Source organism: Cnephaeus nilssonii (genome assembly GCF_951640355.1).
Source record: "Cnephaeus nilssonii genome assembly, chromosome: 1".
Classification (NCBI taxonomy): domain Eukaryota; kingdom Metazoa; phylum Chordata; class Mammalia; order Chiroptera; family Vespertilionidae; genus Cnephaeus; species Cnephaeus nilssonii.
Genome location: NC_137072.1, coordinates 36,133,109 through 36,160,893, shown reverse-complemented (window position 1 = coordinate 36,160,893; position 27,785 = coordinate 36,133,109).

Sequence of the window (27,785 nt, the reverse complement as noted above, 5' to 3'; positions counted from 1 at the left end):
TAATTCACCGCAATGAGAGCCCTTGCCCATTAGTGGTAACTGTTAAGTAGCATATGATGGCCATATGGTTACTGAGGTTTAGGTTTCTGATGTCTTTTTCCCTATAAGCGGGTGGTCACCATCAAGTTCCTCCGGGGCCTCTGGTCGGGTCAGGGCGTAGCTGCTCAGGTCAGCCCTGAGCCTGGCCACCTGCCCTGGGTTTGGAGCCTCACTCCCTGAGGGCTGAGCTCACCCAGCCTGCCTGCCTTAGCCGCCCCTGCTCCTCTCCAACGTCACCCAGAGGGTCCTCCAGCTGCACGGAGACCCAGGTAGAGGGAGGACACAGCGCCCGCCTCCAGCACCAGGGACCTTCCTTCCCCGCGGGCTCTGCACTCTCAGCAGAAAGGTGAGTGAGCCGCCCTTCCTCCCCCACAGTGCCCACTTTTCTCTTTCTCTGAGCGTGTTGCAGGGCAGGAAGCATTTCTCATGAAGTTGCCTGGTTTCTCAAATCTCTGGTGGGCTCCCATCGCTGGCCGCCACCTCGCCTCGCTCCCCTCCGCTTCCTTCCTGCCCCGGGTGGAGGTGCCGCGGGGCCGGCCTCCAGGGCTCTGGCCTCTGCCTCAGTGCTGTGCTCCCCAGCCACCCACTGCCTTTCCCCGCGGGGCTGCAAGCGTGGCCATGAGCAAGACCCATGCACTTAACTTCCCTGGCAGCCACCTTTCCCCTTGGGGGCCGCTCCTGCAGGAGGGCAAGTGTGAGCAAGTCTGTGAGGGCTGCTCCACCACCTGGAGCGAAATTCTTTCCTCTTGGGGAGAGCGCTGCCTCACAGGTTGAAAGGATGACTTGTCAGAGGCCCCAGGAACTTGATGGGATGAGGAGGGATGGACCCAGCCGCTAGCTGTGAATTGGTGCTGGGTCACTGCTATGTGGGAACAGTCCTGTGCTCAACCCACTTACTGGGTTTCTCGAGTGTCTACTGTAGCAGGAAACTGCACTGTGTAGCACAAGTGTGTCAAACTCAAAGGCTAACACGGGCCAAATAAACAAGGTTTAAGTTTATGTAGCCGCAAAAAAACAAAAGCTTCAATTTTTATAGAAACACTAGAGGCCCAGTGCATGAAATTCGTGCACGGAGGGGGGGTTCCCTCAACTCAGCCTGCACCCTCTCCAATTGGGGACCCCTTCCTTGCAGGATGTGTGACTGCCATTTTAGGCCCGATCCCTGGGACATCCGGACATCCCTCTCACAATCTGGGACCACTAGCTCCTAACTGCTCACCTGCCTGCCTGCTTGATTGCCCCAGACTGCCTCTGCCTACCAGCCTGATCACCCCTAACTGCCCTCCCCTGCTGGCCTGGTTGCCCCCAACTGTCCTCCCCTGCAGGTCTGATGCTGCCCCCAACTGTCCTTCTCTGCTGGCCAATTTGGTTCTGATGGGTCAGTTCCCATGCCAGCATCAAAGCTTCGCCTCCTAAACAGCCATTGACTCCCCATAGCACCCAGATTTGGTTCTGATTGGTCAGTTTCAATGCCAGGCAGTGTCAGAAGTTCTGCCTCCTAGGCAGCCATTGGTTCCCCACAGCATCCACCTTTGGTTCTGATTGGTCAGTTCTTATGTCAGTAAGCATTTCCAGGCGCATCTCTGGGCCTGATCAAAGAAGCAGAGCTTAACAGCAGCCTGGAGAGAAAGAAAAGCCTGGCTGTTGGCAAAGATCAGAAAGAAAGAGGGAGAGAAAGAGAGAGGTAAGTACACTGATCAACAGCTTCCACTGAGGCTGCAGATCAGACCCTGACTCACTTTCTGGGTCTCAACCACCTGGGCAGTCAGTGCTGGGTTGCCAGGCTGCAGCTGGGCAAATCAGTGCTGACTTCCAGATGGTCTGCCTTTGGTCATGAGCGGTAGTTATAATCCTGGGCGTTTATTATTAAGATAGGTTTAGTTTGATAGAGACATGCTGAATACAAAGAGCTGAAATAAATGAGTAATCATTAACATAAAATAATAGAACATTTTAATAAAAATTAATATTTTTCTTGAACATTAACTTACCAGACACTGAATAACTGTGCAAATTAATAAGCGTAACACAAATAAACCTATTTTTCTTGTTCTCTGAAAGAGAAATATTTCCTATTCCCCACACCAAACAAGTCAGTACCAGACTAATAACTTGGCAATTGGCTGCTAAAATATTCGCTGCTAGTATTAGTGAGGAGAAATAGTGCGCTTGTGTGTAACCCTGGTAAGGGAAATGAATGCACCACAATTATAGTAATCAGTCATTAGTGAATGTTGTAGTTTGTTATTAATAACTAGAGGCCCGGTGCACAAAATTAGTGCACGGGGGGCTGAGGGGGAGAGTGTCCCTCAGCCCAGCCTGCACCCTCTCCAATCTGGTACCCCTCAAGGGGTCGGGCCTAAACGGGCAGTCAGACATCCCTCTCACAATCCAGGACTGCTGGCTCCCAACTGCTCGCCTGCCTGCCTTCCTGATTGCCCCTAATCGCTTCTGCCTGCCAGCCTGATCACCCCCTAACCACTCCCCTGCCAGCCTGTTTGCCCCTAACTGCCTCCCCTGCAGGCCTGGTCACCCCTAACTGCTCTCCCCTGCAGGCCTGGTCCCCCCCAGCTGCTCTCCCCTGCAGGCCTGTGTCCCTCCCAACTGCCCTTCCCTGCAGGCCTGGTCACCCCCAACTTCCCTCCTCTGCCAGCTTGGTCAGCCTTAACTGCCCTCCCCTGCAGGGTTGATCGCCCCCAACTGCCCTCCCTTGCAGGCCTGGTCCCTCTCAACTGCCCTCCCCTGCTGGCCATCTTGTGGTGGCCATCTTGTATCCACATGGGGGCAGGATCTTTGACCACATGGGGGCAGCCATCTTGTGTGTTGGAGTGATGGTCAATCTGCATATTACTCTTTTATTAGATAGGATAGAGGCCTGGTACACAGGTGGGGGCCAGCTGGTTTGCCCTGAAGGATGTCCCGGATCAGGGTGGGGGTTCCCTTGGCGTGTGGGGCAGCCTGGGCGAGGGGCCTGTGGTGTGGTTTGCAGGCCGGCCACGCCCCCCGGCAACCCAAATGGAGGCCCTGGTGTCTGGGGTTTATTTATCTTATACAATTGAAACTTTGTAGCCTGGAGCGGAGCCACACCTTCTGCTTGCTCCATGGTGGTAGCCATTTCTGTTGGGACTTATGTATCTTCTATCATTGAAACTTTGTAGCCATGAGTCGAGGCCTGGGCCTGCAAGGGCAGGTGGAAAGCTTGGTTTCCTCCATCGCCAGGGAAACCCAAGCCTCCCTCCTGCTTTCTGTGGCCATAGCCATCTTGGTTGGGTTTATTTGCATATTCGCTCCTGATTGGCTGATGGGCCTGGCTTGTGGCCGTGGCTTGTGGGTGTAGCTGAGTGATGGTTAATTTGCATATTACTCTTTTATTAGATAGGATTATCTATAACAGGATATTGTAAAGATTAAGTTACAAAATTTTTATTAAAATGCTTCTTACCATTATATTGGCTGGGCCACAAAAATTTTCATTGGCAGATGAAAGGACCACACTCACAGAAAGCAGGAGGGAGGCTTGGGTTTCCCTGGCCGCAAGTTTGACATGCTTGATGTAGCATGATATCAAACTTATGTTAGTTATTCATTCCCAGCTTCCACTGCCTAAATCTATAATCTGATTTTAGTTCCTTTGTATTTACACTTAACCTCAAGAAATTGGTTTTAATGAAATATTTAAATGCAAGTATGCTTTGTAAAAGTACATATAATTTATTCTAAACATTTTTCCTAAATTTGTTGTTTAACTGTCCACTAATTACAAAATGTGTGATGAATTCTGTAATGTAATTAAAAGCTGGAAGGTTGTTGTTGTTTTTTAATAGTAGCAATTTGGAATACCATACTTCTTTCTACATGTTCCCCAGTTTGCTTTCACTCTTGTCTTATAATTTCCTTTTTAAAATGTACTTCATTGGCATCTGTCAACTGGGACTTGTCCCACCCTTCTCTCTGGAAGAGAGAGAGAGAGAGAGAGAGAGAGAGAGAGAGAGAGAGAGAAAGAGAAAGAAGAAGAAGAAGAAAAAGAAGAAGAAGAAGAAGAAGAAGAAGAAGAAGAAGAAGAAGAAGAAGAAGAAGAAGAAGAAGAAGATTAAGAGGGAGGAGGAGGAGGAAGAGGAGGAGGAGGAGGAGGAGGAGGAGGAGGAGGAAGAGGAGGAGGAGGAGGAGGAGGAGGAGAAAGTTGAAATGAGTGTGGTCCTTTCATCTGCCCTACAGTTTCAGCATATACAGCATTAGGTCCCGGAAGCTCAGAATCTTTAAGGAAGTATCTAAATGTAGAAATGGTGTCCATGGAGCTTACTTTGAAAGCAATGTCTGATTCAGACTTTGGCCATATATCTAGAAGAAGCCAGTGCTGTAAGAGGCGATGTTATGAATGCAAAATGAATCTAGGGCCCTGACTTTTATTTTCAGTTCAGTATTTTCCCTTTTAATATACTACTAGTGGCCCAATGCTTGACGATTCATGCAAGAATAGGCCTTCCTTCCCTCCGGCACCCAGGATCCAGGCCTTCCCTCTGGCCAGAGCTGCCTTCTGCCTTCACTCTGGCCCTGCCACCCTCCTGTAGCTCCCTCCACCACCACCCCGCCCACTCCCACCCACCCCCCCCCCATCATAGGAGGCATCCCGCCCCACCCTGGCCGCTCTGCACCTGTGCTGCCCAGAGGTCTGGAGTGACCAGGGCAGGGCACCACCATCTTTGTTGCATCAATTTGCATATTCCCTCCTTATTGGCTGTGGGCGCTGTCATCTTTGTTGTGGAGTTATGGTCAATTTGCATATTTTGTCTTTATTCGATAGGATAGGTATGCTGAAGAAGTTTCTGTAAAAAGTGGGTGGCCCATTTGCATGTACCTAGCCTTTCTCTCAGAGTATAATTTTAAGGAAATATTCATATACATTATTGGGTACATTGTAACTTTCCTTTAAACATACAAAACTTTTCTTCTCAATTATAGGCCACAAATTTTGTCTGTAAAATACATTTCCTGTGTTTGAAGATAAGCTAAAAAAATCCACTTAACTGAAATTTTAACTTACATGTCAAATCAATACCATTTTTATGGGAAAAATCCAATTCTGTTGCAATACTAGTGAATAAAAATATGTAAAACAAATGATATTATTTACTAAAAATAATTAATCTTGAATGATATTGCTTGATTTAAAAAAGGAAATACAAAAATAAATGAATGTGGCTATATCAAACTAAAAAGCTTATCCACAGTAAAAGAAACAGACAACAAAACAAAGAAGCAGCTAAACAGATGATATTAAACTTCTGACAAAGGTTTACTTTCCAAAATATATAAAGAACTCATAAAACTCAACAACAAACAACCCAATCAAACAGTGGGCAGAAGACCTGAAAATGCACCTCTTCCAAGAAGATGGCCAATAGTTAAACCTCACTAGCAATTAGGGAAATGCAAATCAAAACTACAATGAGATACCACCTCACATCTGTTAGAGCGGCTATTATCAACAAGACAAGTAATAACAAGTGTTGGAGAAGCTTTGGGAAAAAGAGAGCCCTCATCCACTGCTGGTGGGAATGCAAACTGGTACAACCACTATGGAAGCAGTCTGGCCATTCCTCAAAAATTAAGAATGGAGCTACCATATGACCTAGCAATCCTCTCCTGGGCATATACCCAAAAAAACTTGAAAACATGTATTGGCAAAGATATATGCACCCCTATGTTCATTGCAGCATTATTCATGGTGACCAAGATGTGGAAACAACCAAAGTGCCCTTCAATATAGGACTGGATAAAGAAGATGTGTTACATATACACAATGGAATACTATTCAGCCATAAGAAAGGATGACATACTGCCATTTGCAACAATATGAATGGACCTTGAGAATATTATGCTAAGTGAAATAAGTCAGTCAGAAAAAGCTAAGAACCATATGATTTCACTCATGTGGGATATAAAACAAACTCATGAACACAAACAGAAGTGTGGTAGTTGTCAGAAGGGGGTGGGAGATGTAGGGGGTACACAGTGCAATATATAGACCTTGTAATATAGAAACCCACACCTGAAACCTATATGATCATGTTGACCAATGTTACCCCAATAATTTTTTTAAATAAATAAATCCTAGCTAATAAAGAGGGAATATGCTAATTAACCCTCATGCTGTCATAAAGATGGTGGTGCCCATAGCCAATAAGGAGGGAATATGCTAATTGATTGTCCCGCCCTCAAAGATGGCAGCACCCACAGCCACAAGATGGCGGTGCCCAGTCCCCTCAGCTCTGCTGCATGCCTGCCTCCAGAGTCCTCCAGTCCTCTAAACCCCCCAGCAGCCCAAGGCCAGCCTGAGGCTCAGGTAACCAGGGCCGGCCGAGGCTTGCACTACTGGCAGTGGCAGCAGCAGAGGTGTGATGGGGTGTCGCCTTCCCCTAATTGCCGGGTCGCCTCCAGCACCTGATGGCTCCCGGACTGTGAGAGGGGGCAGACCGGGCTGAGGGACCCCCCTCCAGTGCATAAATTTTCATGCACCAGGCTCTAGTAAATAAATGGCCAAATATAAACCCACCTCTCATTTGAAGTTTCTCAGACAACTCTTTAATTAAATTCATCTCTCTCTTCATAGAGCTCTTGTTTCTTACTCCAACAAGAAGCCTTTTAGTGGAGCTGTTTATGTGTGTCTGTTATTTAATCATGAGTTCCAGAAGATGAAAATTATGTCTTATTAATTTTTGTGTCCCCAACCCTGCATCCCACATAGTAGTTATTCAGTAAATCTTTTTTTTTTTTTTTTTTAAGGAGAGATTTATTGATTGAGAAGGTACCAACAGAGAGGGAGATCTAATGGTGCCTCAAATCCATCTTGCTCGCTGGACTAGGTTAAGGGGCTTTAGGGAGTTGGAGGGAACAGATATACAGAAGTGCTGGTGGGGCAAGTTTTAATTGGCAGATCTTGGAACTTGGCCATTTATGGTAAGGGGCACCAACTCTGGATCTTCCTGGACAATAGACCCTTGACTTCTGAAAGGGTTCGGGTGCTTAAGTTAAGTCCAGTCCTTTGGTTCCATACTGTATGTGTTTTTTTTGTTGTTGTGTTTTTGTTTTTGTTTTTGTGTGTTTTTTTTTGGGGGGGGGGGGGGCGCTGAGGAGGGGAGAGACTGGTTTCGAAAGATTCCAGCAATTGTGTTGTCCTTGTTTTTGTAAACTGGCAGACCATGTTTAATTTTGAGAAACCAAGCACTTGAACATCTTCATTCATAACTTGTTTTTTATGACCAGGTTATCTTTTTCCCCCTTCTCAGTGGGAAAGGGGGTTTGTGATACTTAACTGGCAGGAGGTGCAGAAGGACAAACATTTACATTTTGGCAATTTGGCTTCTCTCCTCCTTGGTCTCCTCCCTTCTGCTTCCCACTTCCTCCACGCCCTGGGCACAGGCCACTTTCTCTGCAGTGTTTGCTATCAACAGTTTCCATTCAATTTGTTGGCCCTCGTAGTTTTTTTTCCAGCTTGAAATAACACCCGAAAGACACCTGTATGAGATTTTGGTCCCATTTAGTGATGGTCTGGAAGACCTGGGCAGCCGGGTTTTCTTATCTACTGCGCTCTCAACATCCAGATTCTCATGCTCAGTCTTAAAATCAGATCTCGTCGCTAAGAGGCATGACTTGCAGTGAACTAAATACCCATAGGCTTTTAGCCCTCCTTGTTCTCATCAGCGCTAGCAAGGCAGCAGTGCGGGATAATATCCTGGAGGCGCTGTCAGCGTGGTGAAGGCTTGCGCCAGCCTGGCGTTTTTCTGCAGCTCTCGGTGCGCTTGAGTGCTGGGTGAACAGTAAGGGAATCTGTGGTTGGATTCTTACTCCAGGCAGAGAGCCAGACTCAGCTGAAAGATTTCCATCCAGGGAGAAGATGGCTGAATGGAGTAGAGCTTTTCACGCCGCCTTAATAAACTCAGCTCCGTAGGGAAGAAGGTGTAGGAGACCTGGGAGTGGCTTAAAGGGCAGCTCGTAGCGCTCTGAGCATTTCGCTTTCCCCGAAAGTCCTTGCAAGAAGTTGTTTTACAAAAAAAAAACACACACACACACACACACACAAACAAGGCTTTCTCAAGCATCCCGGGCACCTCAGTAGTTAGTTTGGGGAGGGGTTGGGGGAGGGTGGAGAAACTGCTAACATTTTGTAGATGAAAATTCCGCTCCCCAAGGATTCTCGCGGAGAGTGCTGGGGGAGGCGGGGCAAGAGGACGAAACGAGGATGCCCAGGAGGCTGCTATGCTCTCAGTGCCTGTCTGGATGCTCGGGGTTGGGTGACGGAGAAGGTGGGGCGAGGGCAGCGAGCAGAAATAGGGCTTTGGGCTCAGAGCACTGCCAGTCACCAGCGCAGTCTTCTGCCCGGAGCCAGTTCCCACGGAGGCTGGTGGGGTGCAGTGCGGGACGCCCACAGGGATCCTTACTCCCCAAGAGCCTCCGTGAGTCACCCGCTGAGTTCCGTTTACAATCCAGAGGAAATCAGGCACCGGGTGGGGCGCATCCCCGGCGCCGTGGGGTCACCCCAGCTCGCCTCTCCTGGCTGGTGTTACCAGCTCTGCGTGCGCTGCGGTGGCTTCCGCGCAGTTCTGTGCCTCCAGCGGAGAAAGAGTTAATCAGCCAGCACTAGACGAGCCCAAAGGGAAGGAAGGAAATTGCCGTCTTTCTGAAACTTTTTCCTCCCTCTCTTTTTCCCCTGCAGAGGTGAATGCCCGGAGGCGGCGCTGATTCTCCCCTGCTGGGCTCTACGCCTCTGCTCCTGGAGCTGCTGCCCGACTGCCTGGGGCCATGGACAGCCTTCGCGCTCGGACCTCCACTGGGACCCCTTCCGAAAGGGTGCGCACAGCCGCGGAGGGCGCGGAGCTGGCCGGGGAGAAGCTTTTCGCCTGGCTGACGCTGGTGCTCGGCCTTATCCTCCTGCCTTCGGCCTTCAGGGTGTCTCTGGGCATCTCCGAGATGTACAAGTTCCTGGTGAAAACTCTGAGGTGAGCGCCTGCAGGCTTTCGGCGTCCTCGCACCTCCGGGGGCTTCAGGGAGAGCCCGGTGGTGGGGGTAGGGTTGGGGCCCAGGGTAGAGCTGAGTTTAGGGGGAACCAGTTCTGACGGTCATTGGTCCGCCAGGGTGTGCATTTCTGTTTATCCTCCGCAGCAGCGCAAAGACAGCTTCTGCAGAGCTGGAGAAATCCGGGTGGGACTCCTGGACCACCCTATTGTTCCTCTTCTTGGAGGCAGAACTACCCCACTTCCTGCACCGTTATTGTTCTTTTTACCGATAGATTAACAGTGCGGCCGCCTTTTATATCATTCGCTTTCTTTATACCCATCACGCAGTGCCGCTGTCACTTCCCTCTCCGAAGTTTTCACAGCCCCTGGTTTCAGAGGTCCTTTCCTGGACTCAGGCAGCATGTTTATCTATTCAGTAAATCTTTGGTGAATTAATTGTTTAACTTAAAATCTATTATTTTTAACTTGTGGACCTGGAAGCATGGGCTCTAAACAAACATTTGGGCTGATAGATGTTATTATGTCTGTATTTGTGGAAGAAGCAAAACAAAGTATAATTATGCCATGACTATTCCTCTCTAAAAAAAAGGTGGGTTGTCTCAATGGTGTGTGTTTGGGATGGCCTCCAGGCAAACCATTCCGTCTGCACCACTGTTTTCTGTGGTTAGGCGATTGAGTGTAGGTATGATCAGTAGGTACCTATAATAATGTAAAATTGTAACCTGAGAAAGCAATTTCATATTCTGAGCCAAGAAAGTTTTTAAGCTATTCACGTACACATAAAAGGTAGAAGGTATACTGGTTAATGTTGGGGGGGGGGGGGAGATCACTTTTTAATCTGTCTTTATGAAAAAATAATTAAGGTGACTTTTTAAAAATTCTTTATTGTTGAAAGAATTATGAATGTCCCCCTTCCTCCCCATTGTCCTCTCCCAACCTGCCCCCGCCCCCAGCCCAGGCCTTCACCCCCCCTCCCATTGTCTGTGTCCATTGGTTATGCTTATATGCATACTAGTAGCCCTGCGCATGAATCCGTGCGCCAGTAGCTCTCTGCAGGACCTGGCTGCTCTGCACCCGCTGCCCAGAGACCCATCCACAGCCACGCTTGCCTTGTCACCGGGGCGATGATGCAAGCATCCCCCCTCACCAACCCCTCCCCCCCCCACCACCACCACCACTCCTTGCCTGCTGCCCAGAGGCCCTTCTCGGCTGGGGTGGAATGCTTGCCTCGTCACCATGGCGACGAAGCAAGCATTCCACCAGGCCACTCACGCTGCCCGCTCTCAACAGCCACCACCACCACACACACACACCCACCCCCGCCGCCCCGGGACTGAGGACTCCGGCGGGGCTGAGAAGACTGGGCGCTGCCATCTTGTGGCTATGGGCGCCACCATCTTTGTGACAGAGTGATGGTTAATTTGCATATTACCCTTTTATTAGCTAGGATAAGTTCTTTGGTTGATCTCTTACTCCCCTCCCCCTCCTGTCCTCCCTCTAAGGTTTGACTATCTGTTTCATGAGTCTATGTCTCTGGATCTATTTTTGCTCATCAGTTTATGTTGTTCATTATATTCCACAAATGAGTGAGATCATGTTATACTTATCTTTCTCTAACTGGCTTATTTAACTTAGCATAATGCTCTCCAGTTCCATCCATGCTTTTTCACAACAGCATAGTATTCCATTATGTAGATGTACCACAGTTTTTTAATCCACTCATCTGTGGATGGGCACTTAGGCTGTTTACAATCTTAGCTATTGTAAATTGCAATGCTATGAACATAGGAGTGCATATGTTCTATCTGATTGGTGTTTTTTATTTCTTGGGATATATTCCAAGAAGTGGGATTACTAGGTCAAATGGGAGTTCCATTTTTAATTTTTTAAAAATTTATTTTTATTGATTTTGGAGAGGAAGAGATATAGACATCAATGATGAGAGGGAATCATTGATTGGCTGCCTCCTGCATGCCCCCCACTGGGGACCAAGCCTGAAACCTGGGCATGTGCCTTTGACCGGAATCGAACCCAGGACCCTTCAGTCCGCAGGCCAATGCTCTATCCACTAAGCCAAACCAGCTAGGGCTCCATTTTTAATTTTTTGAGGAAACTCCATACTGTTTTTCACAGAGGCTGCACCAGTCTGCATTCCCACCAGCAGTGAACAAGGATTCCCTTTTCTTTTTTAAATACATCTTTATGTTCAGATTATTACAGTTGTACCTCTTTTTCCCCCCATAGCTCCCCTCCACCCGGTCCCCCCCACCCCCCCTTCCTTGCTGCGCAGCTAGGTGTACTCACCTTAGGTGCTCTCCACCAGGCTCAGGTCAGTGGTCCTGAAGCTGAGCGCCGCCTTGCCCAGCACCCCGTGCGCCACCCCAAGCCCACGGCCGCCCAAGCCCGCGCCAACAGCGGGCGGGGCGCGGCGGAGGGGGGGGGGGGGGCCGCGTGGACAATCTCCGGCTGAGGTCCTGCACCAACCACGGGGTCGCTGGGCAGGCGGTGGCGCCAAAGGCTAGGGGCGGAGGGCGGAGGAGCGCACAGCAGGCGGGGCGCGCAGGCTCCCTCCAGTGGCGCCAGCGGGGAAATGGGGAGGGAGGACGCAGGACCAGCTCTGGCCCCAGTGCTGGCGCTATTTGACTCTTGGGCAGGTAATCTCCACTTTCTTGGCCTAAGGTACTGTACTTTAGGGAGCATTATATACAATGGTGTTCAAAGATTTAATGGAAAATTTAAAGGAGCAGGATACTTTTATTAATCGAAACCACATGTGGAAACCCAATGTAAAACAGATGAGCGTGGAGCTTCTTCGGTGAAGTTTGGGGCCCAGGTGGAGCTGGCAGAATGACACTGGATGAGCTGGAGTTGCTATTGACTTCCCTTTGGGGAGAAGACAGCCACTCTGTATACTTGATTGGTTGACAGCCTGTGAAACAAACCAAAAATTCATTGGAATTGAACAGAATTTAGAGTACGGTGATTAGAAATAAGGCTTCATGCATGTGCTTTATTTTGGCTCTGTACAACTCATAAGAATAGACCTCATCTTCGAGGCATTACCATTTCTTCCAAGATCCTCATTTCAACTCCCTACTCCTCCAGGAGCTTAAGCAGGGAGATAATGGCCATCCCTCTCATATGAATAGTCATTAATACAACACATCTGGAAACTACAACTGGTTGTTCATTGTTACTGATATCTATAGCTTCCTATTGTCCTCCAAGTGACCTTGGGGAAGGTCATCTTCCCTTGGAGGTTTCCTTTTGATTTTCTTCTGTTGCTCATAAAGGCTAGCCAAGGTTTTGTGCATCTCTGTGCAATTCGGAGTCTCAGATGCTAAAGTTGGAACATCCTGGGACATTGTGCTCAAAACATGGAAGGGATAAGCAGACATTTTCTTATTGGCATTAAAATTCTCTGGGAGGGCACACGATGCAATATGCAGAGGATGTTTTATTGAGTTGTACACTTGAAACCTGTTCGGTTTGGCAAACCAATGTCACCCCAGTAAATTTTTTTTTTTAAATTATCTGGAAAGACACCAAGGGAAATATAAACACAACCTGACTGTGAAATCAAAGCATCATTTAAAAAACAAACAAATAAGTTCAATAAGCTAGGATTGTTAGTCTCTTATTAAAAGCAACTTTGGGACTATACAAAACAAACACAGAATTGGAGGAGGATTATTAAATGTGAACTTGTCTGTGTGGTGCAGGAAATTTTTCCACTTGGTTACTTCATAAAGAAATACGTAAAGATGAAAGGACTTTTCTTTTTCTCCTTAGTGTTGATACAAAGCATAAGAATTAATAGAACTTGTTAAAATTACAAATTCCTGCATTCCTTCAAACCCAGAGATTCTGTTTCAGCGGGTCCTGTATGAAATATTCCATGTGCTTCTAACATGGAGTGTCCCAGGAGGAAATGATTGTATCTGAGCTACCAAAGTGAAGACAGGATGTAGTCCAGGGACTTAAGTCCACTCTTCAAAACTAATTACCGTAAAGAACCCTCCCACATGTTTCCTGTTACTTCCTGCAGTGCCTCCCTCTACAATATTTCATTAGGTGACTGCTAGTAGCAGGCTCTAAGAAAAACAGAAGTAACTATTGTCATTAGTGTTGTGTAGCATTATATAGTGTTAGTCTAAACCATAATTGAACCATTAGATTATTCTTTTTGAAATTAATCAGCTTTCTGTTCTCTGTCCACTTAAAATTATTTGGAGAATAAAAAGTTTATACATCCCCTCTGACACCAGAATGTATGAGGTTTGGAAAATTCAGGAAAACAACTGAATTTTTTCACTAGTCTTTTGAATATTAGGGCCTCTCCTGTCACTGATTCATTCACATTCTACCCCCAGCCCTCCACTCTATTCAGACTTCAACCCACCAGGGTAGTCAGGTGAGATTTTTGGCCACCCCTGGCTTAGGCCACTGTGGAGTTTGCAGCAGGCCTCTCTCATCCTGGATACCAACTTAGTCACCGAAGGGAAAGCAGAGATGCTCCCCGCTTTGCCTGCATCTCCTGTCCTCTCCAGTCTGGCATCTCTTTTTCCTCTGCTCCTTCTCCTTCAGGTTCCTTGCACTGTATGTCTTATAGGGGAGGTAAAATAAATTTTCTTCTACCCTTCTGAGTTCATGGCTGAAACCCTGTAATAAAAGATAGATTAATTAGAGAAAAACAGAGGTTTATTAGCACATAGACCTCATGCATACATGGAAGACACACAGGCAAAGATGAGAACTCCCCGAGGTGGCTTAGAATTCAGGCCTAAATACCATCCTAATAGGGAAAGGTGAGTATTGCCGGACATTGAGCACCATTTAATGCCGGTGGGCTTGATTCGGCATCTAGAAGGGTTCTGGAAACCTGGAGAAGGGGCTGTGCGTAAATTAATAAAGAGTCCAGAGACGAGACATAATTTTGAAAGGCATTTGGGGGGGCAGAGAATCTTGGCTAAAGAAGACCAAGTTCTCCTTGTCTCAGGACCCCTTGTTTTTTATTAACACAATTTGTGCTAAGGCAGGGTGGAGATATATACATCAAAGGGTAGGGTTTCATACAGAAGTATTGTCAGATTGGAGAATTGCCTTCAGCTATTCAGGTGTTTGGCCAGGAGGAGGCAATATCATGTAGATTAAGATGCCCTGAGCTGTCCGGCAGCAAGCAATCATCCTTTTCAGGTTTGGGGAAATGCCTTTCAGCCATTCCAGCAGGCAATAACATATGTGACTCAGCCCTTGTTGAGACCCCAAGTTCTATCAACCTTTCGATGAAACTCTTGCAGTTAGGACATGCTGGAACTGGCTTCCAACAGGTGAGGGGGACTTAGGCTCTTAGGTGAGAGGAAATGGTTTTCAGGAGGGTGAGGGTCCTTAGAAGAATTCCCTGGTTGATGACACTGTTCAGCGGGGAATCTATGACAGTTGAGCTCCTTTTGGAGGATCTGTTTGTAGGCAGATGAGGGGAGTTCAGAGAAGACCTTTCCCTGCATTTTCTATTTTTCAAATGCCTACAGCTCAAAATACTTTATATACCAAAGTGGCATATTTTTGGTGGCATATTCTGCTACCCCTCAGTCTCCCATCTCCAGGACTCATGATGGCTTATATGGGTGGGTGCATTGGGTGTTACAGAACAAACTGCCTCTGGGCAGAGTTCCCAGCACTTAGCACTCCTTCCTCTGAGCGGATGCAAGAGTCTAAATGCAAGGATAGAAACTGCTGAAAGATGATGAAAAGCTTCCTTGCAGAGAGCTCCTTCATTCATTTCTTCATTCCACAAATAATTGCTATGCTCACTTTATGGCAGGCATGTCCTCGTAATGAGCAACACAGAGATGAACCAGACAGACCAGGTCCTAGCCCTCGTGAGGCTTATACTCTAGTGCGAGAAAACAGACAAGGGAGAGGGGGAGGAGAAAGGGAAGAAACAAGAGAAAAGGAAGATCAAACATTGTAGGTGCTGAGGAGAGAATTAAAGTAAGATGATGGATGGTGTGACTGGAGGACTCTAGATTGGGTGGTGAGGGAAAGGCTGTCTCAGATGAAACATCGGGGCTCTGAATGTCAAATCATTAATGCTAACATCAAAGGGAAGAACATTCAGGCAAGAGGGACTATGTGCTCAGGGAATATAAATTTAAGATCAGACCAAACAAAATATAATTAAAGAATAATTTTGTACCTCCACTAAATAAGTTTTCAAAAACTTTTGATTTCCCTTATTCATATCTCTCTTAAAATGGACTATTCAGATTCCAATGTTGAGAAATACAGCTCAGCAGAAAACACAGAGACAACTGAGAAATATTAGCGGCTGAATGGAATAGTCACTTCTGATAGTGACTAGTGTGCCATTCTTCCTAGGCAGGAATCCTACCTCTTCCTGATATCAGAGTAGGAAAGAAGAAAACAGCCCCAAACCAAGAAACCAAACCCAACCTAAAACATCCCACATCACCCCAAATAGCAATAACCCATTTTATTTACCAGCTTCAGCAGTGAGAGACGAGATGGACATCAGGGTACGACGTCATTATATTCCACATTAATTGCAGCAAAAGAGCAGAGAAGAGGTGAGACTTTGGAAAGAATGCTCAAAGAACTACACCCTTCCTCCTTGATTGTTTACATCAGACTTGCAATCAAATACTAAAAATATACCAGCTATAAATTTTTTGACCAACTCACCTGCTCTGGAGTGAATTGTGTCATGCCCAAATTCATGTGCTGAAGCCCCAACCCCCTCATGTGACTGTGTTGGAGATGGGGCTTTTCAGGAGAAGATTGAGGTTAAATGAGGTCATAAGGGCAGAAACCTGCTCTTATAAGAATAGGAAGAGACACCAGAGCTGGCCTCTCTCTCTCTGCCATGTGAGGACACAGTGAGAAGGCAGCCAGAAGACAGTCTTCACCAGAACCAAACCATTCCAGTACTTTCATCTTGGACTTCCAGCCCCCAGAACTGTGACAGTCCGTGGTATTTTGTTATGGCAGACCAAGTAGACTATGAGGTCACCTTATCTCTAGGGGCACAGAGATGGTGTAGTAAAATAAGTGAAGGAGCAAGACACACACTCCAGCCCCAAATTGGTATTAGAAAAGGAGCTAATGAGACTGTGGTGTTTTGAGGATTTAGTGTAGAATTAAAAAAAAAATACTCTCTATTTTTTATAACTTTGAGTTAATATATTGTTTAAACCAAAAGTTTAGTAATATTTTAAAATATTTTTTACATTTATAGCAGGCCATTTGAAATGTGCATTGACTAAATGAATGAATATATGAAAATGATACCACTGACCCCATAATTTACATTTTTCTCCCTGGTATTGAGGTTATCTTTATGTTTGACCAAGACTGGGCCCCTATTTAGTAGGTGGGTGTCAGCTACACCCTCCCCAAACAAGTTCAGGGCTGTAGGATGACTTAGAGGGCTCTAGACCATTGCCTTAATGGGTCTCTTCCTCTATTACAAATTTAAAATTATATATTTTAGAATGGCATTCTTCTTATTTTATTTTTTAAATGTAATATTTAAAAAAAATATTTTACTATTGAGAGTATTATAGATGTCTCCCATTTCCCCACCTCTTTGCCCCCTTCCACCGATTTCCCACCCCATCCCAGGCCTTCACCCGTCTATTGTCTGTGTCCATGGGCTATGACTAATTTGTACTTCTAAATTCCATCACCTTTTTCACCCATCCCCCCAACTCTCCTCCCATCTGGCAACTGTCAAAATGTTCTCTGTATCTATGAGTCTGTTTCTGTTTTGCTTGTTCATTTATTTTGATTTTTAGATTCAATAGTTGATAGATATGTATTTATTCCATTTTATTGTTCATATTTTTTATCCTTTTTTTTCTTCTACTTCTTCTTAAAGAAGACCCTTTAACATTTCATGTAATACTGGTTTGGTGGTGATAAACTCCTGTAGCTTTTTCTTGTCTGGGAAGATATTTATCTGACCTTCAATTCTAAATAATAGCTTTGCTGGGTAGAGTCATCTTGGTTGTAGGTCCTTACTATTAATCACTTTGAATATTTTTTGCCACTCCCTTCTGGCCTGCAAAGTTTCTGTTGAAAAATCAGCTGACAATCTTATGGGAGCTCCCTTATAGGTAACTAACTGCTTTTCTCTTGCTGCTTTTAAGATTCTCTCTTTTATCTTTAACCTTTGGCATTTTAATTATGATGTGTCTTGGTATATGCCTCTTTGGGTTCATCTTGTTTGGTATTCTCTCTGCTTTCTGGACTTGTATGTCTACTTCTTTCACCAGGTAAGGGAAGTTTTATGTCATTATTTTTTCAAATAGGTTTTCAATTTCTTACCCTTCTCTTCTCTGTTTGGTATCTCCATGATTCAACTGTTAGTACACTATCTTCATTTGGGGGGATTCATTTTTCTTCTTGCTGTTCTGATTGGGTGCTTTTTGCTTCCGTATACTCCACACTTTTTATTTGATTCTTGGGATCCTCTACTCTACTGTTTATTTCCTATAAATTATTCTTTATTTCAGATAATGTGTGCTTCATTTTTGACTGATCTTTTTTGTGTTGTTGATGTTCTCATTAAGTTCCTTGAAGTTCTCAGTAAGTTCCTTGAGCATCCTTATAACCATTGTTTTGAACTCTTTATCTGCTAGTTTTCTGGCTTCCATTTCATTTTATTCTTTTTCTATTGATTTCTTCTGTTCTTGCATTTGTGACATATTTCTTTCTCTCTGCTTGTTAGCTGTTTCCCTGTGCTTGTTTCTATGTATTAAGTATATCTGCTATGTCTCCCAAACTTGGTAGAGTGGCCTTATGTAGTAGGTGTCCTGTAGGGTCCAGTGGCTCAGCCTCCCCAGTCATCTGAGCTGGCACTCCAGATGTGCCTCTGTGTGTGCTATATGAAGTGTCCTATTGTAGTTGAGCCTTGGTTGATGTTGGCATCACTGGGAGGGATTGACCCCCAGGCCAATCAGTTGTGAAGATTGGCTGCAACTACAGAGGAAGAGCTGATGTACAGGAACTGACCCTATAGAGCAAGACTTGCTTCAGTGGGCCATCGGTGTTCACCGAGTCTGCCCCTGAGTGTGTCATTCATGGAGGTGGTAGGGTTATATTCCAGCATGGTCGAAACTGATCATCGAGTACCGCTGGCTCAGGAGCCTCCCAGGAGGTGCAAAGTCAGCCACTGCCTATGCTCTGCCCGGGGCCATCCAGTGTGAGCTACAAAGCAATCTGCAGATGGTTGCTACTTGTGTTGGGCTTGGAGGTGCCTAGGAGAGACCAAGCTATGAATCAAGGCAGGCTGCTGCTAGTGCCAGGCCTGAGGCCACTTATTGAGAGGTACAGGGCACAATGAAGACAGCTGCTATTTGTTTGAGAGGTTTTAGGAAAGTCCAAAGCATGAAGCAAGAGAGGCCAGTTGTATGGAAAAACCACTGGAAATGGCTTGGATGAGCCTGCAAGTAGGGAGGAGCAGGGAATCTCCAGGACGGGGCAAAAAGTGTGAGCCAGGTTGATGGAGATTCAGATATGGTGCCCTGCCTGCCAGCTCTGTGGTGGGGAGGGCTCAGCAAATGAACAGTAACCTCTGCCAGCACTTCTGTCTGGGAGAAAACTGCCCCTCTAGCTCTCACCATGATTCCAAGTAAGTTAGATCTTCCCCAAAATGTCCCAGGTTCCTTTCAAGCTGCTGTCCCAGCACTGGAGCTCAGAGGAAGTCTGAGTAAGTCCACGCACCGGCCCTTTAAGAGGAACTACCTGGGTCTCCAGCAGCCTCCATGTCACTCAGCCACAATCCCTGCTAGTTTTTACAGCCCGAAGTTGTGGGGACTTCTCTTCCTGGTACTGGAACCCTGGGCTGGGGGGGCCTGGTGTGGGGCTGGAACCCTTTACTCCTCAGGGAAACCTCCACATCCAAGATACACCTCCTGATTTTAAACTGCCACACAATGGATGTGGGACCAGCTGGTTCCATGATTCTGCCCCATGTCTCCGCCCCTCCTACCAGTCTCAATGTGCTTCTTTAATTTTCTAGTTGTAGGACTTATGTTCAGCTAGATTTCAGGTGGTTCTGAATGATGATTGTTCTGTATTTTAGTTGTAATTTTGATGTGGTTGTGGGAGGCAGCGAGTACCACATTTAACTATGTCGCCATCTTGTCTGGAACCCCATTCTTCTTATTTTAAAGGAATGAACATGAAAACATTTTCCTGAGCCCATGAAAAATATCATGAGTCCTCGGCACTGTACCTCTGGACCCTGACAGAACGGTTCATTCTCTGTTTCTGGGGTCTAAGTCTGGCTTCCATCACTTTTTAGCTGTGAGATTGGGGAGAGTTTATAAAAATGAGATGAATGAAGGTATAACAATATGAAGAAAATATTCCTTGTTAGCAAGAAACTTGTTTGGTTGGGGAGAGACTTTGATACCCATCTTAGGGTGGGATATGTGGTAGGAATAACACATTGTGCACTGGAGCTGATAGAGGAATTTGGAGGCAGTCAAGAACAGAAATACCGAAGGGCAAATCTTACAAAAAGGCTTCTCTTCTTCATTTCCTCAGGATATCTTTAGTAACATTTCCATTTCTCTTTAAACATTCTGAGAGTTGAATCTATTTGGGAGAAATCGAAGGTACTGAGTTCTGCTCCGAGGTGAGCCTGAGTGTAGAACAGAAGTGGCAATGCCTGAGTTACCTGGGAAGTGCCTAGTTCAGTGCCTAGAAGTGCCCAATAAATACTGTCTTTTAGTATTAACAGCCCAGCACAGGATCGAAAGCTCATTTCTGCCTCACTTGCACCATCTATACTGTGTCTAACAAATACACTAACTAGCCTAGATAATTATCTCGGGCAGTGGTCCAGCGGGGGATGATTTCATGCCTTCTCCCCTAATGGATGTTTGTCAATGTCTGGAGACATTTTTGGTTGTCACAACCAGGTGGGAGTGTGCTACTGGCATCGAGTACATAGCAATTGTGGATGTTGCTAAACATTCTGCAAAGCTCAGGACAGCCCTGACAACAAAGAATTGTCTGGCCCAAAATGTCTATAGTGTCAAGATGAGAAACCCTGATATGAGTCTTTTCTCTAATGACCACCCCCTGAAATAAAAAATGAGGGAGCACACTATGGGTTTAGCTGACTCTAAAGAAAAAATACAAAGCAAACAACTATATTTATGAGCTCCTTCCTTCCCACTGCCTCAGATGAACTAACTTTAGTATATAATATAGATATAGATATATATATATAGATATATATATATATACTAACTTTAGTATATAATATATATATCTATATATATATATATTCTGCGGAATAAATTACTTTTTTCTCAGGACCAAAAAGCAAAGGCGATTTTTCTAGTCACAGTATCCTAGATGCAAGTTAGGCAGCCAAGATTTCTATCTTCATCTAAGCTACCATTGCCCTCTGCTGGGGAAGTTTATGACTGCTGCTTTAAGTACTGAACAATAATTGACCCTGGTTCATTTTAATTTAACAAGTGTCTGGGCCACTAACTTTTCTTTGAACTTGTGATTGCCTACAAGGAGTGGGTTTATATTGATTTATGGGATAAATTTCTTTCTTATAAAATTTTAGACTTTTTTATAATGATTAAATATTCCTCATCCTTCTCTATGAACACAGAATTAATTCATGAAGCAGTATTAAAGCTTAATGATAGATACAAGTGAAGCAGATCCTAGGATGTTCTTTTGAAAATTTTGATTACTTAACCATTATAGAAAATTTGGAAAAAAAATATAGAAAAGTGAAAGGATGACCCGGGCGGCATGGCTCAGTGGTTGAACATCAACCTATGAACCAGGTGGTCACCGTTGAATTCCCTGTCAGGGCACTTGCCCGGGTTGTGGGTTTGATCTCCAGTAGGGGGCGTGCAGGAGGCAGCCAATCAATGATTCTCACTCATCATTGATGTTTCTATCTCTCTTTCCCTTTCTGAAATCAATAGAAATGTATTTTTTAAATAAAAATAATTTTTTTAAAAACGAAAAGTGAAAGGAGGAAGAAAAATTATGTGCAGTCCCACTTCCAGAAGAAAAAACACACAACTTTTTACATTTTGGAATATTTTCTTCTAGTCCCTTTTCTAGGAACATAAAGATGGTTTTTACAATGTTTTTATTGTTTGTTTTGCCTAGTTGTTGCATGCTATAGATAAAAATTTGTGTCCTGTATGCTTTTCTCTCCAAACATCATAATCATTTTCCCATGTTAGTATGAGCATTTTCTCTTACTGTGAGGAACAGGTGGATGTGTCACCCAGACTCCCTTTCCGGGGGAGGACTTGGTGCCCCAACTGCTGCCTTTGGCTCCTGCGCCTCAGGGATTGCCTCAGCTGTAGGGAGCCACTTGGACCAGGCTTACATCCAAGCACAGCCCACATCCAGGGACTGGCAGAGGCAGGTAGGTGGCACAGCCATTTCGCCCAATGGGAAGACTCTGTGGGCCCTGTCGGCTCTGGAGCTCCGCAGGGGTTCGTCTGAAGCTGGCCTTCTGCTTCTGGCCATGCTGCTTCCCCTCTTATCTTCCATGGTGTTCATTGGAGGCTACTTCCTGAATACATCCCGAATTCACAAAATTCTCTCTCACCATATGCTCATATAGAGCATATCCTCTGTGCCTGTGACTTCTAATTTTTTTAATGTAGTAATACGTACATATGTTAAAAAAATTTTTTGAACTGTACAAAAGGGGTTTCAGTGCAAAAGTAAGTCTCCCTTTAATCCTGACCCCACTACCCATTGTTATCCCCAGAGGCAAACACTGTTATCCATTCTGAGGGTATCTTAACAGGACTGGGCTGTACACATTCAAACATGGATGCTGTGGTGGTTAATTTTCTGTGTCCACTTGCCTGGATCACAGGATGCCTGCATAGCTAGTTAAACATTATTTCCTAGGAGTGTGTTTCCAGAAGAGATTAGCATTGAATCAGTGAACTGAGTAAAGTGGGTGGCCCTCCCCAGTGTGCATGGGCCTCATTCAATCTGTTAAGGGCCCGACTAGAACAAAACGCTGGAGGGAGGGAGGATCCGCTCATTCTCTGCCTGACTGTGTGAACTGGAGCATTGATCTTCTGCCCTCAGAGCTCCTGGTTCTCAGGCCTCCACATCTGGACTGGAGTCAACACCACTGGGTCTCCGGCTCTCAGCCTGGGAACTGCACCACTGGCTCTCCTGTGTCTCCAGCCTGCAAGCGGCAGGTCATGGGACTCAGCCTCCATAACTGCGTGAGCAATTCCTTATAATAAAGCTCTTTCTAGAGATATTTATCCATCCATCCATCCACCCATCTATCCAACTATCCTATTGGTTTTGGTTTTCTGGAGAACCCTAATACAGATACATGTCACTTTAATTTTTTTTTTTTTGAAACAATTCTGTATTTACAGAAGAGTTGCAAAATACAGAGTTCCCTTCTTTCCTTCACGCAGCTTCATCTTTTAACATCTTGCAGCACCATATTCACCACAACTAAGAAATCAACAGTGTACAATACTGTGAATCAAACTACAAATTTAATTCAGATCTCACCATTTTCCAGTGCTTTCCTTTTTCTGGACAGTGTGGGCCCCACTTTGCATGGAGCATATCACTTTCAGTGGCTTCGTGATATTCCTTCCAGCACATGTTCTAGAATTACCACACTTGTGTTGGACTCAAAGTAATTATGTTTTTTTAATACTAATATAAATAACATGCTGGTTCACAGTGTTTTGTTTTTATAACGTTTGTTCTCAATTTCTGGTTCATTTTTGAGGATATAGGGCAGTGATGGCGAACCTATGACACGCATGTCAGCACTGACACACATAGCCATTTCTGATGACACGCGGCTGCTGAGGCAGCCGCATGCCGAGGATGAAACATTTGCTGCTCCTGAGGATGAAACATTTGCGAAATAATGTTTTTTCCTCAAAGTGACACACTACCCGAGTTATGCTCAGTTTTTTGGCGAAGTTTGACACACCAAGCTCAAAAGGTTGCCCATCACTGATATAGGGCATGGCCGTTTTTTAAGGGTGTTGATGCCTGTACCAAATTTGCCTCCTACAGAGTTGCCAGTTCGCTCCAGGAACACATCACTGCACTTTCCCACCACCTCTTGTCAGCAGGATGACCTTTGATGTGACCTAAATAGGTACGTGCTGTTTCAGTCCCTTCTTCTAGTTTTTAGGACAATTTTCCACAGCTCTGTCACATCCCATGTAAGTCTGTTGAGTTCCAGCTTATCTCTCGGACACATCCCTCATGAGGCCTCCATTCTCCTGCCTGGGCTGGGTACTCTCCTGCCTCCTGCCCAACTGTCACCCTGGGCTGTCATTTTGGGGACTCTCTTTGACCCTCTCCTGAGCTGGTGTCATAGCCTGCGTTCCCCCAGAAAGTAGAACCTGAGCCCCAAGCTGGCTTGTAGGTAGTTTATTTTGGAAAGTGAGCCTTGGGAGCAAGAGCAGGAGCAAGAAACAGGAGGGAAAGGCATACAAGTGTGTTGTGGGAGGTAAGAGAAACTGATTGTATTGGCCTCTCCCCGCCGGGTCCTGGCGCCAGGCTCCCAAGACCCTTGTCATTTCCTTAATGATAAGAGCATCAGGAGCATCTCTTGTTCTAATATTTGCTCTTTTACCTCAGTTTCTGACACTGAGCTCTTAAATCCCTTGGTATTTTCTGGGTGATAATGTTACAGGAGTCCAGGGCAGGAGGAATAGGGAAACAGACAGGAAAGTTAAAACAAGGCCAAACAGTGTGGGCCATTTGCAGCCAGCTTGTAACTAACAAACCATTATCTTCCCCAGCCGAGGACAGGAGAACAAATGGTTAAAAAACCTCCCTAGTGAGAGAATATAGAAAGGGAGCAGGAAGGGGGAACGGAAAAAAAGGCAGTTTTACTCCCTAAACAGAGAAGCCAGCAAACTCAAAGCCTGGCAAGATAAAGTGCCAGGTGCTTCTCATGAATTCTGGGAAAGCCACAGCAAAGTAAAATAAAAAGGGACCTTGAGAATTAATCTGTACCAAAATAGTCAGCAGAGGGATTCTGAGACCTATAGATGAAGCTTAGTGGTCCCTCCTTTGGAAAAACTGCTGTTTGAAACTGCTATTTGAACTAATAACTAATAACTCTGTTATTCTTAGTCTCTTATTCCGTCGGTCAACTCTGTTATTTTTAGACTGTAAAATGACTTTGTTTTTTGCTTGAATAAAAAAGATAAACTTAACTGACCTTGCAAGCTAGCCTCCTAAAGGGGCTGATACACTCTACTAATTCACATATTCTGCCAAGTGTTTGTTCATCCAAGGTTACATGTGTTTGATTAGATATAATATGTATTCAAGGTTATAAGCTTTCTTACACAAAGAACTAGAAGGATATAAAAAGGAAATACTCTGTGGGATCCCCTTTCACGTCCAGCGTGTTTCAGGGTTCCTGTTCAGGTCCGGTTTCTGGAGAAGGCCGCAATCAAAATGAAAAGAGACTGGAAAAGAATTAATTTGGGTAAATGGGGGGCCAGGCAGGAGTCCACCTCTAGGGGGAGGACTACTCACTGCTCTGGCCTTTTCCATCCCTTTTATTGGGGTTCTGAGATACACCCATATCCTCTAGGCAGGAAATTCCAACAATAGACAATCAGCAAAAATTTACATATGATTAACAGGTGAGAGTTGCTTTAACTACCAATGTCTCAACTAAACAATGAGTGACTAGCTCTGACCATTCAGAGCGATTAAGGTTGACCAAAGCATTCCGGATTCCCTTTTCACATTTAACTTCCAATGTCTCAATGTTCGGTTTCAGGCAATACTCCCTCCTGTGTTGGTTCAGAATTTGACAGAGGTAATCTGCTCTGAACCTGCGCGTAATAAAGATGACTCCTAACTAATTGGCTCATTAGGCGTCTTGTCCAGCTCGCCGATTTGCGATACAACATAGACAGGAGGGTACATAATGCCTCAGACCCCCCACCCAACCTGCTCTTCAGATTAGCTGAGAACCTGTCTGCACTTCATAAACCAGAAGTATAGGTTTGCTTTTTCAATAAAGGCGCAGGCTTAAATTGCTTTAATAAATTGGCCTTTCACAACATAGTCAAGGTCTCTCGTATAAATTCATTTATATGAGAAGACTAGGCTCACCCTTGGGAACAGCCCTCTCCCACTGACTCAGGGGGCGGTCTGGTAACACCTCTCTGTGTAGGTGAGAGGGGTCTATAACAATAGAAGTGTCTTTTGTTCTAATAAGGTTACTCTGGGATTCACTTCAAAATAGTCTGAGGTGGAAAGGGGGCAGGTAATACAAGATTGGCCAGTATGATTGATAAATCATTCATTGATAATTGTTAAAGCTGGGTAATGTGAACGTGGTAGTTTATCACTCATCCCCCCCCCCCCCCCACCCAACTTCTCCTTGTTTGAAATTGTTCACAATGAAAACCCTTTAAAAATATGCTATTCCAGGTTAGAGTCGTGTGTCTGACGGTAGGAAGGAGGAGGAGCGCACATGCAGGTTGGCATTGATGCTAATGAATGACAGGCGCTCCAGATGTCTCCAGGTGCATGAGTGTGTTAAGACAGTGCATTTGGAGGGCAAAGAAAACAGTCCATTAACAAAAGTGAACGCCTTCTTCTTCCAACACCTGCTAGTTCCAGACTTTCCAAGCACACTTGTCAATCATGGTGAGAACCTGTCGTCTTTAAGAAATAAGTCCTAGTGGTTATTTCACCCAGTTCTCCGTAATTTATTTTAAAAAGAAACAGAGAGAATTAAGCCTGAAATATGTCCTTAAAGGAATGGCGAGGCACAAGGCCAGAAGATGAGCCATTCATTAAAGGCTGGCCATTTGTCTAAATTCTCTGTGCGTGCCATAGTGGCTGCCAGTGCAGGAGGAGTATTTAAGTATGATTACCTGAGCTATTTGCTGCTGCAAAGATGGATGGTTTCTGAGTGGAACCTCTTCTCACAGTAACCAGGCATGGTATTGAGTAAAATAATGGTCAGCGAGAATATCACCAGACCCCTAATGAGAAGCTGTTGACAGAAAATTCGCTCTAACGTTCATCAAAAAGCCAATAAATGTCAAAGAAGGAACTAGAGTTGCAGCAGCTCATAAATTCCTTCTCAAGGGGCCTCTGGAGGGGAGTCTTAGGACACCACACCTGCTCTTTTTCCTGAATGTTGCTAAATGCACGTCCAGGAAGCTTAGCGCACTTCGGGGTGGCTAAGCCTGGTGGTTTTGAAGGGATATCAATAGGGAGGCTGCTCCAGCTTTTGGTCAGAGGATCCTGTTTTTGGTTTTGATCCTGGGTAGGTCTATGTTCTTGAATCTTTTACCAGTATATCTTATCTGTGTGATGTCACAGTTTGTACTTAAGATCCTGAGAGTCAAGATCCTGTCTGGCTGGAAAAGCCAAAGATTTACATAGAAGATCCCATTTGCTCACCAAAGAGTCCAAATTGATTGTTCTTCTTGAGTCCCATAATACTATCTATGGTGTTCATTTAGACACCAATCCTATTGTTTTATGGTAACAGGTCTTCTGTTAGTAAATCTTGTTTTCACTTTTTTATTAGGGGAGGTGATGTTCACTGAGTGGCTAATGTGAACCTGCTTCTTTTTAAAATATATATATATTTTTATTGAGAGGGAGAGATAGAAACATCTTTGATGAGAGAGAATCATTGATCGGCTGCCTCCTGCACATTCCCCCACTGGGGATTGAGCCCACAACCAGGGCATGTACCCTGACCGGGAATCGAACCATGACCTCCTCGTTCATAGGTCGACGCTTAACCACTGAGCCACGCTAGCTGGGCTGAACCTACTTCTTGACTGAGTTTGGGTTCTTGCAGTGGCAGACACCAAATCAAGGACTGTGTGAACTTTGTGTACCTGGAAAGTGACCCCAGGAAGCACAAGTGAGGGCATGGGCCAAGGTCAGGCAGGGAAGGAGAAAAACCAATGAGGTTTTCATTAACCAGCAAGTCGGTGCTGTGGGCAACGAGGCTCAACCCTGCTGGGCCTTCTCAGGAAACACATCTCAGAATTGTTCCCTCAGACGATGCAAGGTTGGGGCATTTATCCATGGACTCATATCTGTTGTTGCTTGAGGAGTGTCACTGGAGGACCAATATCCCTCTACTTCTAGGTTGACCTGTTGAAGGCTGAGCAAGCTCCTAGATGTCAAAAATCACCCTCAGAGAGGCAAAGACAAAGGTGCTTGAGGGAGTGACTTAGGCTGCTCAAGCTGCTATAACAAAATACCACAGACTGTGAAGCTGAAGCAGAACTCTACTTTCTCAGAGTTTTGAAGGCTGAAAGTCTAAGATCAAGGTGTGGCAGGATTCGTTTCTCCTGAGGTCTCTTTCCTTGGCCTGCAGACAGCCACCTTCTCTCTGTCCCCACATGGCCTTTCTTCTGTGCAACACATTCCTGGTATCTCTCTCCCTCTTCTTATAAGGACACTGTTCTTATTGGATTAGGGTTCCATCCTCATTTAACCTCATTACCTCTTTAGAAGCCCTTTCTCCAAATACAGTCACAGTAGGGGCGGGGCGGGGGGGAACCTAGGTCTCCATCATATGAATTTTGAGGGAACATAAATTCAGTCCATAATATGGGGAAGTTCTTACCTATGGAAACTGCTCAGCACAACTGCAGGTGAAAGGGAGGTGGGTCATCAGCAACATTGCTCCACATG